The sequence below is a fragment of the Ostrea edulis genome, chromosome 6 (genome assembly GCF_947568905.1).
Source record: "Ostrea edulis chromosome 6, xbOstEdul1.1, whole genome shotgun sequence".
Classification (NCBI taxonomy): domain Eukaryota; kingdom Metazoa; phylum Mollusca; class Bivalvia; order Ostreida; family Ostreidae; genus Ostrea; species Ostrea edulis.
The window spans coordinates 63,217,347-63,232,180 of NC_079169.1; the positions used below are offsets into that span (position 1 = coordinate 63,217,347).

The 14,834-nt window shown below is 36.7% G+C and overlaps 1 protein-coding gene across 3 annotated transcripts in view; it reads left to right on the plus strand.

Annotated features, from left to right (window-relative positions):
* The window catches only part of LOC125683131 (calmodulin-beta-like), a 44,370-nt gene that overhangs the window by 5,300 nt on the left and 24,236 nt on the right, over positions 1-14,834 (plus strand). Inside the window, exon 1 of one of the 3 annotated variants that reach the window (XM_056140357.1) lies at positions 4,513-6,318. The exons of the other annotated variants lie outside the window; for them this stretch is intronic. The gene's annotated coding sequence lies outside the window, so the exon portion shown is untranslated. Of the gene's footprint in view, positions 1-4,512; positions 6,319-14,834 lie in introns of those variants that run through there. 3 annotated transcript variants of the gene reach the window in all.

A 14,834-nucleotide genomic window follows, 5' to 3' on the forward strand; every position in this document is an offset into this window, starting at 1 on the left:
GTATCATTTAATTGAGAGTAGTCCCAAAACAATTCAAGATATATGGAGCAGACAATATCTTCTTATGTCCAGAGTGGATTGACCCTTGACCATGTGACCTAAAAATCAATAGAGTTTATCTACTCCTTGGGATGTACATTGTACCAGTGTACTAAGTTTGTTGTCAATCAAGCAAATGATTCTTAAAATATGTGAGACAATATATTACTATAAACAGTTTGACTTTTGACCATGTGACCTTAAAATTAATAGGGGCATCTACTCCGTGTCACGCAAAGGGTTCTCAAGATATTGAGTGGATAGTATATTCCTAAGCGCAGTATGATCATGTGACCTCAAAATCAATAGAGGTCACCTACTCTTAAGGATGTACCAGTGTTCCAAGTTTGATGTCTGTCAAGCAAGATATTGAGCGGACAATATCTTCCTATGACCAGTTTGACCCTTGACCACGTGACTTCAAAATCAATAGGAGTAATCTACTCCTTAAAATATTCACCATTCTACGAAGTTTGATGTCTGTCAAGCAAGGATTCTCAAGATATTGAGCAGTCAGTATATTCCTATGTCCAGTTTGACCCTTTAATTTGATCATGTGACCTCAAAATTAATATGGGATCATCTACTCTTTCGAGTGTACCAGTGTTCCAATATCTATGTCTGTCGAGCAAAGGGTTCTCAAGATATTGAGCGGTCAGTATATTCCCATGTCCAGTTTGACCCTTAAACTTTGATCATGTGACCTCAAAATCCATTTACTCTTTAGGATACACAAGTGCAAAAGGTTCTCAAGATATTGAGCGAACAGTATATATATCCCTATGTCCAGAGTAAATTGACCTTGCCCTTTGATATTTTGACCTGAAAAATAAGAGTCCTCTTCTACTTTTTACCAACCCACATATGACATCATTACAATCAAGTGATATTGAGCGGACAACATGTGGTTTACCAACCGACAGGTGCAAAGCAACTTGTCCCTCTTCTTTGAAGGGGGCATAAATATGTTCAAAATTGAGAAACTAATATATGTAGTATAGAATTGACATCATATTCTAGCACCGTCCTGGTTCCAGGTTGCGCCAAACTTGAATCTATTTGTCTGCATGAGGATCCTGCAAAAATATTAACAGTTCGTGTATATGTAACTACTTTCCGCATACCTGCCCTGTCCGAAGGAACCCTTTGCTTTGTATGGTCGATTCAATATGTATTTGAAAAGCCCTAATTCAAGAAAGTAATATTCAAATTCGAAATGGACATCCAAATCTTGTGATGGAGAAGTCGGATATGGGATAATTTGCTACGAACCTAATTTGGAATGATGAGATGTGAAACCAATTTGATTTTGGCCTTAAAGCTACTAGTAGTATCTAAATGATTGTGTCGAAAAAGTCTCCATTCCCAGCAGTCTCCTTCGTCATATAACACTAAGATTTCTATAGATTTTTATTTGCTTTCAGGCCATTGCTTATACATAAACTGTGTGTGAACTTGTTTTAACGGGATTCATAGTTGCTGGCCATCAATTTATAATTGGCGCCAAATTATAAATGTGTACTAATAACATGGAGACACTGAGTGCGTTCATTCATGATTGTCGAGAAATTGTTCCTAAAAAATTTTGATTTTGTTAATGTAAGCACTGTGTATTTATTAGTCCCCTACCGGACTATAACCTTCCTCTTCATCTATACGTCCCTCTGTCAATCAGTATGTTCCACTTGCTTTTCCGCGCTTTTTCATGATGCTGTGAGTTATGCAGTATGTGGTTTACTACTTTATGTTTACAAAGCAATTTTAAGTTTCGTCACAGTTGTGTTATTTTTCCAAGATATATGTTGACACGTTTGTTCACTTTTGCCTTACGTCAACAGACAATTAGGTCCACGTCATATTCACACAAAATATTACTCTGTTCCATTGAGAGTTTTAAATGCATTATTTGAGGAAGCCAAAGCTAGTCTATACTTGGATTTTTCAACACCTGAATACAGACTGAACTCTATGATTATGGATGTTGCCAATCACAGGCTCTTTAAACGACCGCGGGTCAGGGATGATCTTCCTTCCGATCCATGCCGCCAGTTCCTTTAAAAGCTCAAATTTACAAACAAATGAATAGATGTCGTGAACATAAGCAACATCCTTCGTCATAAAAGAGTCCAGTCTTGCATTCCAACATATTTCAATCCTACACCCTGTATTTCCTACAAATATATTTCTACTATTGTATCCAAACTTTTTAATTATAAACGAACTTTGCAGTGCCTAGATATAGACCATCTTATACTTAATCCACCTACTTGTTCTTCATCTTCTTTCCACTATAGTCCAGTTGGACATGTCATTACTAGTGATGTTAATATAGTTGAACATGAGGACCTCAAATAACTTATTTAAAAGGTCTTAAGTACAGAGAACCTCGGTATTTCAATTGTCGACAGAACTTCATTTCTATTATGAGTTATGTCGAAGATTATGCAGGACGATGTGCTAAATATGAAAAAGAAGAACTTGATACATTGTCAGAATGGATTAAAAGTATAAGAGGAATATTAAAATCCCGCATTAGTCATATCAAAACAAAAGTACGTACCATCTATCCTTCTGTTTTTAGTAAACCAGAAGTGATAAAAGAATGAGATAGATTACATGAGAAAGTATGTTTTGATTCCAGCTGACTGAACTTGTAACAACATTGTCTTTGTAAGGCTCATTATTACAACTGTATTTTAAACGAACTTGGCATTAATTCCACTTTTGGTCATCGTATTTATACTCCATCTGCCCTTTCAAAAGATGAAAATCTTCAAAAACATGCTTCAGGACACATCTAATATCCCAGTCAATGGGTCGGATGAATGAGTTACTGTACCTATACTGGATTCCAAAACTTCATAAAAACCATTACAAAGATACATTACTGGGTTTAGTAAATGTTCTACCAAGCCCCTATCTGTGCTCCTCACAACAATATTAACAGCTGTGAAGAAGAAATTTCAAACGCACTGTGCCACTGCATATGACAAAAGTGGTGTAAATCAAATGTGGATTGTACAAAATTCTAAAGAACTTTGAGTAAATTTGAAATCGCAAACCTTTTGTCAAATCAACAACATCAAAACGTGTGACTTTTCAACACGTTTGATTGTTTTGATGTGACGATAAAGACATCTTTGACACGTTTTAAATATAAAACTGAAGAAAATGCGAAAAGTTATACAACTGAAATTTCAAAACCGGACATGGTCCCAGTAATATGTAGAGACTTATCAAATTCTATTTTACATTATTCATTTATTATGCCCCCAATATTGGAGATCGGGGACATATTGTTTTTGTCCTGTCTGTCATTCTGTCTGAAACTTTAACCTTGCTAATAACTCTTGAACAGTAAGTGCTAGAGCTTCGATATTTCGCATGAGTATTCCTTGTGATAAGACCTTTCCGTGGGTAACAACATGTTTGACCCTGTTACAATGGAGTTTGACCTACTTTTTGAAAACTTTAAACTTGCCAATAGCTTTTGAACAGTAGGTGCTAGAGCTTTGATATTTCACATGAGTATTCCTTGTGACAAGACCTTTCTGCGGGTACTAACATTTTCGACCCTGGGACCTTGGTGTTTGACCTACGTTTTGAAAACTTTAACCTTGCTAATAACATTTGAACAGTAGGTGCTAGAACTTTGATATTTCACATGAGTAGTCGTTGTGACAAGACCTTTCCATGACTACTACACATTTCGACCTTGACTTACTTTTAAAAAATTGATATTGGTCATAACTTCTAAACGGTACATGTAAATATAAGAGCTTTCATATTGCACATGAGCATTTCTGGTACCAAGCTATTTGTCCTTGTGACCTTGGTCATCTTTGGAATTGGTCATTATCGGTGGCATTTCTGTTTCACAAATACCTCTTGTTTTTATTTCATCCCCCCCTGCACCGCAACAAAGTTATGGGGTATACTGGAATCGCGTTGTCCGTCCGTCCGTCTGTAGACGCAATGGACTACCCATATCATATGGGCTACCCATATCATACATATGGACTACCCATGGGAAAAAGATGTTCCATATCGATTTCGGGGTCAAAAGGTTAAAGATCAGGCGCACTGGACATCGAGGTAGCAATAAGGTTTCCGGGCTCTAAAGCATTATCCTTTCCACCTACAGTCACCATATCATACATATGGACTACCCATGGGACGAAGATGTTCCCTATTGATTTTGGGGTCAAAGGCATTCCTAGAGAAGAAACTACCCAAGGTTTTGTCATGTCCTTTCTTTTTTACACTCAGGAAAAGGGTAATTTATACCTATTAACAACACCCTTTGGGAGATTGGGGTAAGCGGGGGGGGGGGGGGGGGGGTATTCTTAGTGAGCATTGCTCACAGTACCTCTTATTAAGCATAGACTGCTGATGTAAAATTATTCACGCAGAATACTGTCTTGGAAATGGTTGGGGACATGTATAGGTATGTGATACTTACAAAAGGCTTGTTTGATTTTTTTTGATTTTTTTTTAGAAAACTTCTAATTGAAAAGCCAAAACTTCCACGAACACTTCTTTATATACTATTTTTTTCTTTCAAACCATGACTCCGAGATCAGGGCGAGACCGCAATCAAGATTTAAATACCACAAGGGGGGGGGGATAATTCAAATTACTGCTGTATTAACATGCAAGAATCCTTAATTATGATGAACCGGCGATACCTGTCCTGGCCACAACAGAGGTTTAAATATATAGGGTTCCCTCCAAAATATTCTAAAGAATCGCAAGGTATAGTTTGTCAAATCAATATCAACACGAAAGCATCCTCATTTAGACTTGTGGTTTCAAGTTTGGTCACACCCTGACCCCTGAATATAGAGTGTGGGCCTACATTATGAGTTTGAAGTTTTAAACGGCATTGTAATGTTGTTTGGAATTATGAGTAGTTACATGTATGAACACGAGTGAGAGTTGTTAACGAGTGGGCTTCTTGATTTCATTCAAAATGTAAAATTCCCTTTATTAATGACGATCCTTAAAATTATACGGAAATCTTTTTACGTTCATCGTGAAAACGAGAGGAACAGATAAATGTAAACCATAGTGAGTGTGAACACCGGCCCCCATTCCTATAGGGATAGCAGCAGTGGCCTTGAACCAGTGCCTCTGAAAATATATAATACATACATTGTACTTATTTTGTCAAAGAATCTAATTTTTTTTAATATAAATTGCAAAAGACTCTCATGAAATGATTTAAGCAGTAGTAGGAATAAGTGCCTGATATCTAGTGTGTACCATCTAACGAAGCCCAGTTTAAAAACATTTCTTCCATATCGAATATCAGATGATATTTGACGAGATGGAGGACCGGCATGTAAGAATACGTCAGGCCCAATGGAATTTAAAAAGGCCAGACACATTGGTGGGGATGCTTCGTGTGCCTGCGAGGTATATTTATTAACGCATTACGGCACAGCTTCTTTAGATACTATAAACATTCTGTAGATTTTCTCAGCGTAACGTGAACCAACCTTCCCCATTCTTTGCGGTATTTAGTATATGACTTGCTGTGTCAAGAACCCAACAAAGTGACAATGATGACGAACTGTTGTGTGATGATAAACGTCAGCTCTCATTTTGCATGCGTTAGCTGGAGTTCCAAGTAGCTTTGTTAGGGACCTGTTCTCTTCAGTGTATTATTCAGCAACAAAAAGGCGGAAATCGCAGGTGTTGGCTTGTTATTGACACAATGTGCACCAACATACTGTTATACTGGCATCAGTCTCCGTGTATCATCACTCTCTATAAAGCTCACCGGTACTCTTCACGATAACTGCTACCGAACAGTGTTTCGAATTTAACGATTCGTTGGCGTTACACGTATATTAGATTCTTTTCGACGCATGGAATGAAGTTCTGATATAGACAAAAAATTTGGACAAATATAGTATCGTTAAAAGTGCACAGTCCTGGTGATTTTGTCCCATATTGACCAGTTTTTTAAGTAATATGTAAATTATTTGCGAGGACTCGGTACATAGAAATCTGAACAAAGTGCCTTGAACGTCCCCGGGAGTCCCATTGATTTCCGGAGTTTCCGTCGATACGCGTGCTATATTCTCCGACTTGAAGTTAATTACGGTCTATTTGATTGTTGGAATTAATCTACTGCAGATTTTGTGTATCAAGAAAAGTGATAATTGTCCTATACCCTAAATTGAATTGAAAAAGAGATTGGTTCTAGATTTGTCATGTGATGCCACACCAAGGGCAGTGCAGCTAGGACAATTTGAAAACAACCAACAAAACGTAAGTTTACTGCATTACTTTTTTTTTCTTTCTGGGAGTCCACTGTTTAGCGATGTGACAAGTCAAAACAACTATATTTGGACTGCGTGTTCTGCTTAAGATGGTGCCTTTGGTTTACTGCATACAATATCTATGCATTTTAACTTTGGATTTTCTTACAAAAATTGAGATTAAATTGAATTTTTTTTGTCCATAAAATATATATGCAAAAATATGCTTACTTGCATGATGACAGTGAGAAGGGAAAGGATTGAACATTTATTTTTGTTTCGCATCACCAGGTTTACTAAGTTACTGGCAAGAACTCTACTAATGATGTTTGCACATGACTTCGACGCAAATGCATGCTTGTGGCATGCTGTTTAAATCTTTGTATTTGTATACAAATTGTTATACGTGCAGAGAAAGACTTTCTCCAAAAATCTGTCGGTTGACCAGCGTGATAATTTTGTATGGCATACGGACATGATTTACTTTGGCGTAGTTACAAATCTCAGTAGAACAAAATACATCTGCGTCGATGAAGAAGTGCATGCATGACCATCTGATTAAATTAATGATAACATACTGTTCACTTTGGATAGAACCGTTGTATTTCATTAGCTCAACTCAAAATAATTTCCAGAGCGATGATTGTCCGTTACTTCTCCGTCCTCTGTATACTTCACATTTTCAACTTCATCTTTAGAACCACTAGATCAATTTCGACCAAACTTGACACAAATCATTCTGGAGTAAATGGAATACAAATAAAGGTCCCCTGCTATCTCTTATTGGAATTAGGAACCAATAAAGTATAGGCTTGGTGCAAATTTTGAATATGGAGGCTGAAATCTAGAATATTAGGCTATGCAATCTCCAAGCAATGGAGATTAACGTTTGTTCAAATCGCGTCCTTCGCATAAATGAGAGAGGGGAAACATATGAATAAGTGTATATAAATTATAATGTATCTGAAGGAGAAACCTTAAAAATTAATCCGCTGAAAATAAAATACTCGTTTTTGTTAACTTATACTAGTAGTGTGATGCAGGCGTGCTTATTAACCCTTCGGTATTAGCATCGTAAGGACTCGGAGTTGTACAGTCTATGTTATTTTGTCAGTTGATCACCTGACACTTTGTGTATCCTCCTAAAAGAACTCCCGAAAGATTTGAAATTATGTCCTCTTTTTAAAACGTTATGAGTGTGATGAAATACACACACCTACATTTAAAATCTTCTGTCTACAGCTCCAGACCTCAGAGCTCCAATTCCCTAAAACTGAACTTTATAGGTAATGCACAGAAATATACCGTATTGTGATGCCAATTAGTCTGTCATTTGTGATTGAGATTCTTAAATACTGCGATTCTGATAAAAAAAAATCAATTTTAAATCATCCCGATGACTGTAATTTTAGAAATCGGTCGTGGTGACTTAATGATTAGAGCGGACGATTCGTGATCGGGGTGGGAGGGGGGTCTTGGGTTCCAGCCCCGCTCGACCAAGGCTGAGTCAAACATAAGACGTTAAAAATCGTTAATGACTGTTCCTTCGTCAAATGCGAATACTAAGTATTCAAAAGTGACAGTCGTGGGTTTTCGGGTGACACCTTAAAAGGGCATGGACACGATTTGAACTGAAATTTTTCATATTTTATTTCTCCATTTTTATTGTTTACTATGCTAAACTAAAGTATTTTCTAACGGTCAACCAAAATTTAAATATCAGATTTTGAGTTTACAAGTTAGATACAGCACTCACAATTTTTGTTATGCAAACAAGATTCGTGCCATGTTTTGTTTACTTATAGATTGCTTAATAGAAAAGAGCATGTTTAAAACATGATTAGATGTGCTAAACACTAGAAACTATTTAATTGTATTCAGAATAAACTTGTAAATTAAAAAATTTGCTTTAAACGAACTTTTACAGGTATATTTAACCTAAGTAAACAAAAACATGGCACGAGCCTTGTTTACATACCAAAGAATTGAGAACTCTGTATCTCCCATATAACTCGACAACTGACATTCAAATCTTTGCTGCCCATTAGAAATACTTTAGTAAAGCATTGTAAACATTAAAAATTGGAAAAATAAAATTTGAAAATTTTCTGCTCAAACCGTGTCTATGCCTCTTTAAAAACCAAGATCCCGTGTCACGGCAGGCATGGGCACGATAAAGAACCACCACTGCTACAGCCCTAAGCTAACTTTGTGGCATCTCATGTACAACTGGTCACACCTCGAAATGAGTGGATTGTTTTTACGAAGGACGTTGAAAAACCTGGAAACAATTCCCAACCATGGATCTTATCTTACTTTATCTTAAAAACTTTAAACGAGCTAAAACTCTACAATTACAACGTAATAAATAAGGGAGTCTACAGAAATTAATTAATGTAAACAATATCATTAATATAACAGAAATGTTGCAATTATGCTGAGGAGAAAACCATGACTAATCGTACTTGGAAGTCTATACCGCCAGGAGCAGCGGAACTGGAGAGGGCTTTCGATAGTTACACCTCCCTCCTTGTCGTTGAATAATTATAACAAAAATGTTTATTTTTATCCCCCCTTTGAAAAAGAGGGGGCATATTGTTTTGCACCTGTCGGTCGGTCTGTAGACCATGTGTTGTCCGCTCAATATCTTGAGAACCATTCACTTGATGATAATGATATTTCATATGTGGGTTAGTTATGAGTAGAAGAGGATCCCTATTGTTTTGCAGGTCAAAAGGTCAAGGGTCAATCTACTCTGGACATAGGAATATAATGTCCGCTCAATATCTTGAGAACCCTTTGCTTGAAAGACATCAAACTTGGCACACTGGTACATCCTAAGGAGTAGATGACCTCTATTGATTTTGAGGTCATATGGTCAAAGGTCAAGGGTCAAACTGGGCATAGGAATATACTGACCATTCAATGTCTAGAGAACCCTTTGCTTGACAGACATCAAACTTGGTACGCCAGTACATCTTCAGAAGAAGATGACCCCCATTGATTTTGAGGTCACATGGTCAAAGATCAAGGGTCAAACTGGACATAGGAATATACTGTCCGTCAAATATCTCGAGAACCCTTTGCTTGACAGACATCAAACGTGGTACACTGGTACGTCTTCAGGAGAAGACGACCCCTATTGATTTTCAGATCACATGGTCAAAGGTCAAGGGTCAAACTGGACATTGGAATATACTGTCTGCTCCATATCTTGAGAACCCTTTGCTTGACAGACATTAAACTTGGTACACTGGTACATCTTCAGGAGAAGATGACACCTATTGATTTTGAGGTTGCGTGGTCAAAGGTCAAGGGTTAAACTGTACATAGGAATATACTGTCCGCTCAATATCTTGAGAACCCTTTGCTTGACAGACATCAAACTTGGTACACTGGTACATCTTCAGGAGAAGATGACTACTAATTATTTTAAGGTCACATGGTCAAAAGTCAAGGGTCAAATTGGACATAGGAATATACTGTCCGTTCAATATCTTGAGAACCCTTTGCTTGACAGACATCAAACTTGGTACACTGGTACATCTTCAGGAGTTGATGACCCCTATTGATTTTTAGGTCACATGGTCAATCCACTCTTGACATAGGAAGATATTGTCTGCTCAATATTTTGAATTGATGATACTACTCTCAATTAAATGATGTGTGTGTGTATAATCCTTTTTAATTTTGCACCATGGGGGGCATATGTGTTTTACAAACATCTCTTGTTTAGTCTTCAATTCCCTTTAGGAAGAAAAATTTAAAACAAACGTTGAAAATTTCTGATTCCACCTCTGGACAGTATTGTATGAGGATTGCTTAGGACATTGCATTGATAACATCAATCAGTTCGAGTGGAAACTTCAAATTCATTTAGCAGATAGTGATAAAATCTTACACATTTCTGTAGTCCTTCCATTTTACATCGCAACACCCAGTACCATGGTAGATAACTGATGCTGGTTTATGATTGCATGTTCGTAAAGAGTACACAGAGGAGTCTGAATGGCCCCGAGTCTCTAGGGCCTGATCAATCTACCGAGCATGTTTATACTTCCTAAGTGCATAAAACAAAACAGCTATATAAAATTTTTATACATAATGAAATTAAATCAATCGGTAAAACAAAACGATGACAATAATGTATATACATGTATGTCAATCTCATAGCAATGGACAATCAGAAAAATATGATACAGACTGGTGCTGCACCTGACCTAGACTGTCTTTTTCAGGCCTGGAGGTTATAAAACATTTTTGAGTACGTTTTCATACTCAAACTCAAGCCTTGTGCTCTAAATCGTACTCATGCTCAAAAGTGAAGATTATAAAACTTTTATAAAATGATTCTCACACTCAAATGGAATACATTTTCAAGCTTTTCCGATATATTTCGAAGCTTGCTCAGAGTTGTACTGAAAACAAACTGAGTTTGAGCATGAGTACGGTCAAAGTTTTATAACCCTCAGGCCTGGACGAGTGACCGGGTTGTAGGTTTTACAAGTAGTTATTGCCAGTAATTCCGCATTTCTTTTTACCTCAGTTTAAGTTTCGCTTCACTACAGTTACATTTTACAAAAATTGTAAAATTCGATCACATGTTGGATTGAATTAATTCTTGTACTCAGTTGTCCAGTTCGCTGTATTTTTTATTGTGTGAAATATATATAATTTACCGATTGTTGTAAATTTCAACTTCGTCTGATTCGCCCATCTACATGTACTCACATGTGATCACATGTGATCGATATCTTTATATTTTCTGGCATTAGACAATAATATCCACCCTCTCGTTAAGGAGGTATGCTATACCAGAGAAATTTGATGTAGATGAAAAGTGGAGGATATGTACAACAATATTTTGAAGTTGAAAAATTTCAAATTTACTTTGTTTTGTCAAAAAATACAGTTTTAGTAGAAGGTAATCTGGAAAAAAAAATTTAAAACCCCTGTTGGACTCGAACCTGCGACCTACAGGTCGGTAATCGGTATTCTTTTCTTTTTCTCTCTCTCTCTTTTATTGGCAGTCGGTATTCTTTTTTGGCAGTCGGTATTCTAACCTACTGAGCTACTCGGCTAGGTATTTAAATGGAAAAGGAAAAGTTAAATATTGCTGATATCGATTTTTTCATCCATGTTTTTAAAGGAAGTCGGCCATTATGACGATGTAGACTAAGACCTTAAAAATATTCGATTATAAATTCTTGGAGTGATCCAAACACAAAAGAGATCTAGATTATTGCGTGGTGACAGGAACGCGGATAGAAAGTGCTGAATACCGATCTTACATATGACAAACGGGATGATTTCAGCTTCTCCATCGTCAACTTCCCATCTTTGTGTTGCAATATTCCATTATCACCTGCATATGGTGTTTATATATCTCAACTGATTCGATATGCAAGAGCTTGTTCTGGGTATAGTCAGTTTTTAAATCGAGGTAAGCTACTGACAAACAAGTTGATGGTACAGGGATATCAACAGTCTCGATTGAAGTCAGCATTTCGTAAATTCTATGGTCGTTATAACGACCTCGCATTGGGTCAAATGCTGTCTGACGTGTTTCATACCGATTGTTAAGCCGTTCTTGGCACACTGATTTTGACTACGGATAACTCCGTTTACCTGATCTGGATATAGGGCTCACGGCGGGTGTGACCGGTCAACAGGGGATGCTTACTCCTCCTAGGCACCTGATCCCACCTCTGGTGTGTCCAGGGGTCCGTGTTTGCCCAACTATCTATTTTGTATTGCTTGTAGGAGTTATGAGATTGATCACTGTTCGTTATCTTCACCTTGCATGTATAGACTTCTTTGTTCCGAATAAGCAATAGAACTAAAGACTGGGGATACGAATGAGGCTTTGTTTGATGTGACGATATAGGCAATCTGATTAAATCAGATCTTTTATCCCCTCCTTTATTGTTACGTCGCTTTAAATGGGTCATAGTTCAGTTTCATTTTCAGTCAATTGATTTAGCAATGTTTTAGACACCTTGTAAAGAGTATTTTGTTCATTATCATGTCTCATATTTGCTACATATAGTAGGGAAAGAAAGCTACTTTTAAAACTGTTTCAAGGTCAAACTGCTATATGTCAAATTTGGTTGTTTGTATATTGTTTGACGCCCCACTCAAATAGGCGGTCAAGTTAACATTTAGTGATTGAAGTTAACACCAATGCATAGAGTACTGTTCCAGTTTTTTGTCTCATATTTGATATAGATAGCTGGTAGGGGAGGAAGGCCCGTCCTGCTTTTCTTTTTTCTTTTTAGATCAAGGTGTCATAAGTCAAGGTCATTGATTCAGTGGAACAATGTTGTTGGCACCATGAAAATAACACTACGTAACCCTATCTTGTAGTCTCAAACTTTCTATAAAAAAAACCACACAGCAGAAATGAGAGAAAAATCAGAATTGATTCTAGGTCATAGGTCAAGATAGCAATGATTGATTGAACAGTATCAGTCTTGATGACACCATAGAAAGAAAATAATTGTATTGTAGTTACTACAGAGATACAGGAAGAGAGGGGGAAACCTGTCAATTGTGTCAAAATGTAGGTCAAGGTCACAATGAGTATATGTTGTGAATTGAAAAGGAAGAATGTCATTTAATCTTTCAGCTCAAACAACCTACCTATATAATACGTACACATGCAGGTGGAGGAGATTGAGAAGAAACAGTCTTAACTATCACATTACCCGAAAAGGGCATGAAATAGTTATGTTGATGAGATTGAACTATCCGTGAACGTCTAGAATTGAACAGATTCGAAGACGTTACTAAAGCATACTAAAACGTTGGGAAGAAGCAATTACGTGGTGGTCAAACTCTTAATCTTATTTATTAATTATTTACGGTTTAAGTGATTTTGAGAATTTCGCCTGGTTCAGAAAATTATGTATCGTTTAGCTCCCAGACGTAATTAATTTTATCGAAGAATGTCTATGAAGCTTTTCAATTTTTTAGTTTAAGAACCTGAATTTTCGGGACAATGCATTGGTTTTAGTGTTACCTTAATGCTGCGAATTCTTTTATTTACAATGTAAGACGTTTTTTGACCATGTTTGGACGAAGACGAGAAACCTTTTCGCTTTCGCTATTGACAGTGTACTGCATTGGTTCCTCTTGTGTTTATGAAGGCGAAGAATTTTCGCTTTCTTTATAGATATACAATTTTGTTTCGTCTTGTTGAGCTTATGAATGCGAAGAAATTACCTTTATAAACACTGTTTTTGCCTTTAACAATGTATTTATCTATATACATTTTGTAAATCGGTAACTTTCGTTAGTGCATTTGGCTCAACATCTTGCCACACGGTCGTTGGTACTATACAGATGAAAAATCCATGTTTCGTTCCAATCAAAATCTATAATTATTGCCGATGATAATGAACCTGGCTTTAACCTTAACGTCCAATAAGGTCATTACCCGCGTTGGCGAAGTAGCTTTAAGTGTCGTGTTATAATTAACAATCAACACTATTGAGTATTTAGAGTCTGATTGTGATTCTGGATCAGAGAACCCATTCATTCCTTTAGACATTTCTCCTTGCGGGAATCGTGATGAATTCTTGGAAATCCATCAGGACATCGCAGCAGTTGTTTCATAAAGTTATCTATAGACGATGGCAGATTGCTTAATTTCTCAAATTATGCACAGATTTCTGCCATTATTCATAGGTGTTTGATGTAGATAAACAATATGCTTTAGATAGATGTATAGATAAAAGGTGCGACATTTGTTATATTTTTTCCCCATTTGATTGCAATAAGTCATGGAAGAAATGACGTATAAGAGTAGAAGTTTTGGTACTGGTTGTGACTGATGAGAATAGCGCTAGGAAAGTCAAACGTATATCTCACTGGTGTGATTGTGTTTTAGTTTTTTTAAATGTACTTTTTTGTTTCAACTGATTACTTTTCAGTTAATATTTACGAAGAAAATGTCTGAAATTCAACAACAACAACAAAAAAATTCATGTAAGGCCAGTTTTTTTATTTCTTGGTTTACGGATCCGCCGACCCTAATTTCTAGGAAATCGGGGGGGAAAAATGAAATGCAAATTTCTACTCTTTTTTTTTTTTTAATTCCGCCGATTCTACCCAACGAGTCAAACCGAAAATAAAAATAAAATGCATTTTAGATTTTACGAATAGAAAATCGTGAAACGCAAACCGATTGATTTGTATTTGATAATCACTATTCGTTTTGCGAAATATCTTTATTCCGTATTTTTAAAAACCATGTAAACAAATATGGCCACGATGACAGTAACGATACCTGTATATCGTTCTTGTCGACAAAATATATGCCAGATGGCATTTCGTCACCCCAAAAAAGGACATTGATAGAAATAAATATTTCTCATACAATTGGTGGTATTTTTGCAGTGATATTTGGGTGTTTAAGGATGAGGGGAAAGGTACAGTTATTAGCGACTTTACTAGATAGGATTTTCTATCGTTAAAGTAATAATGTCCTACGGACCCGGTTTGAGTGTGGTGAAGGCCTGTTCC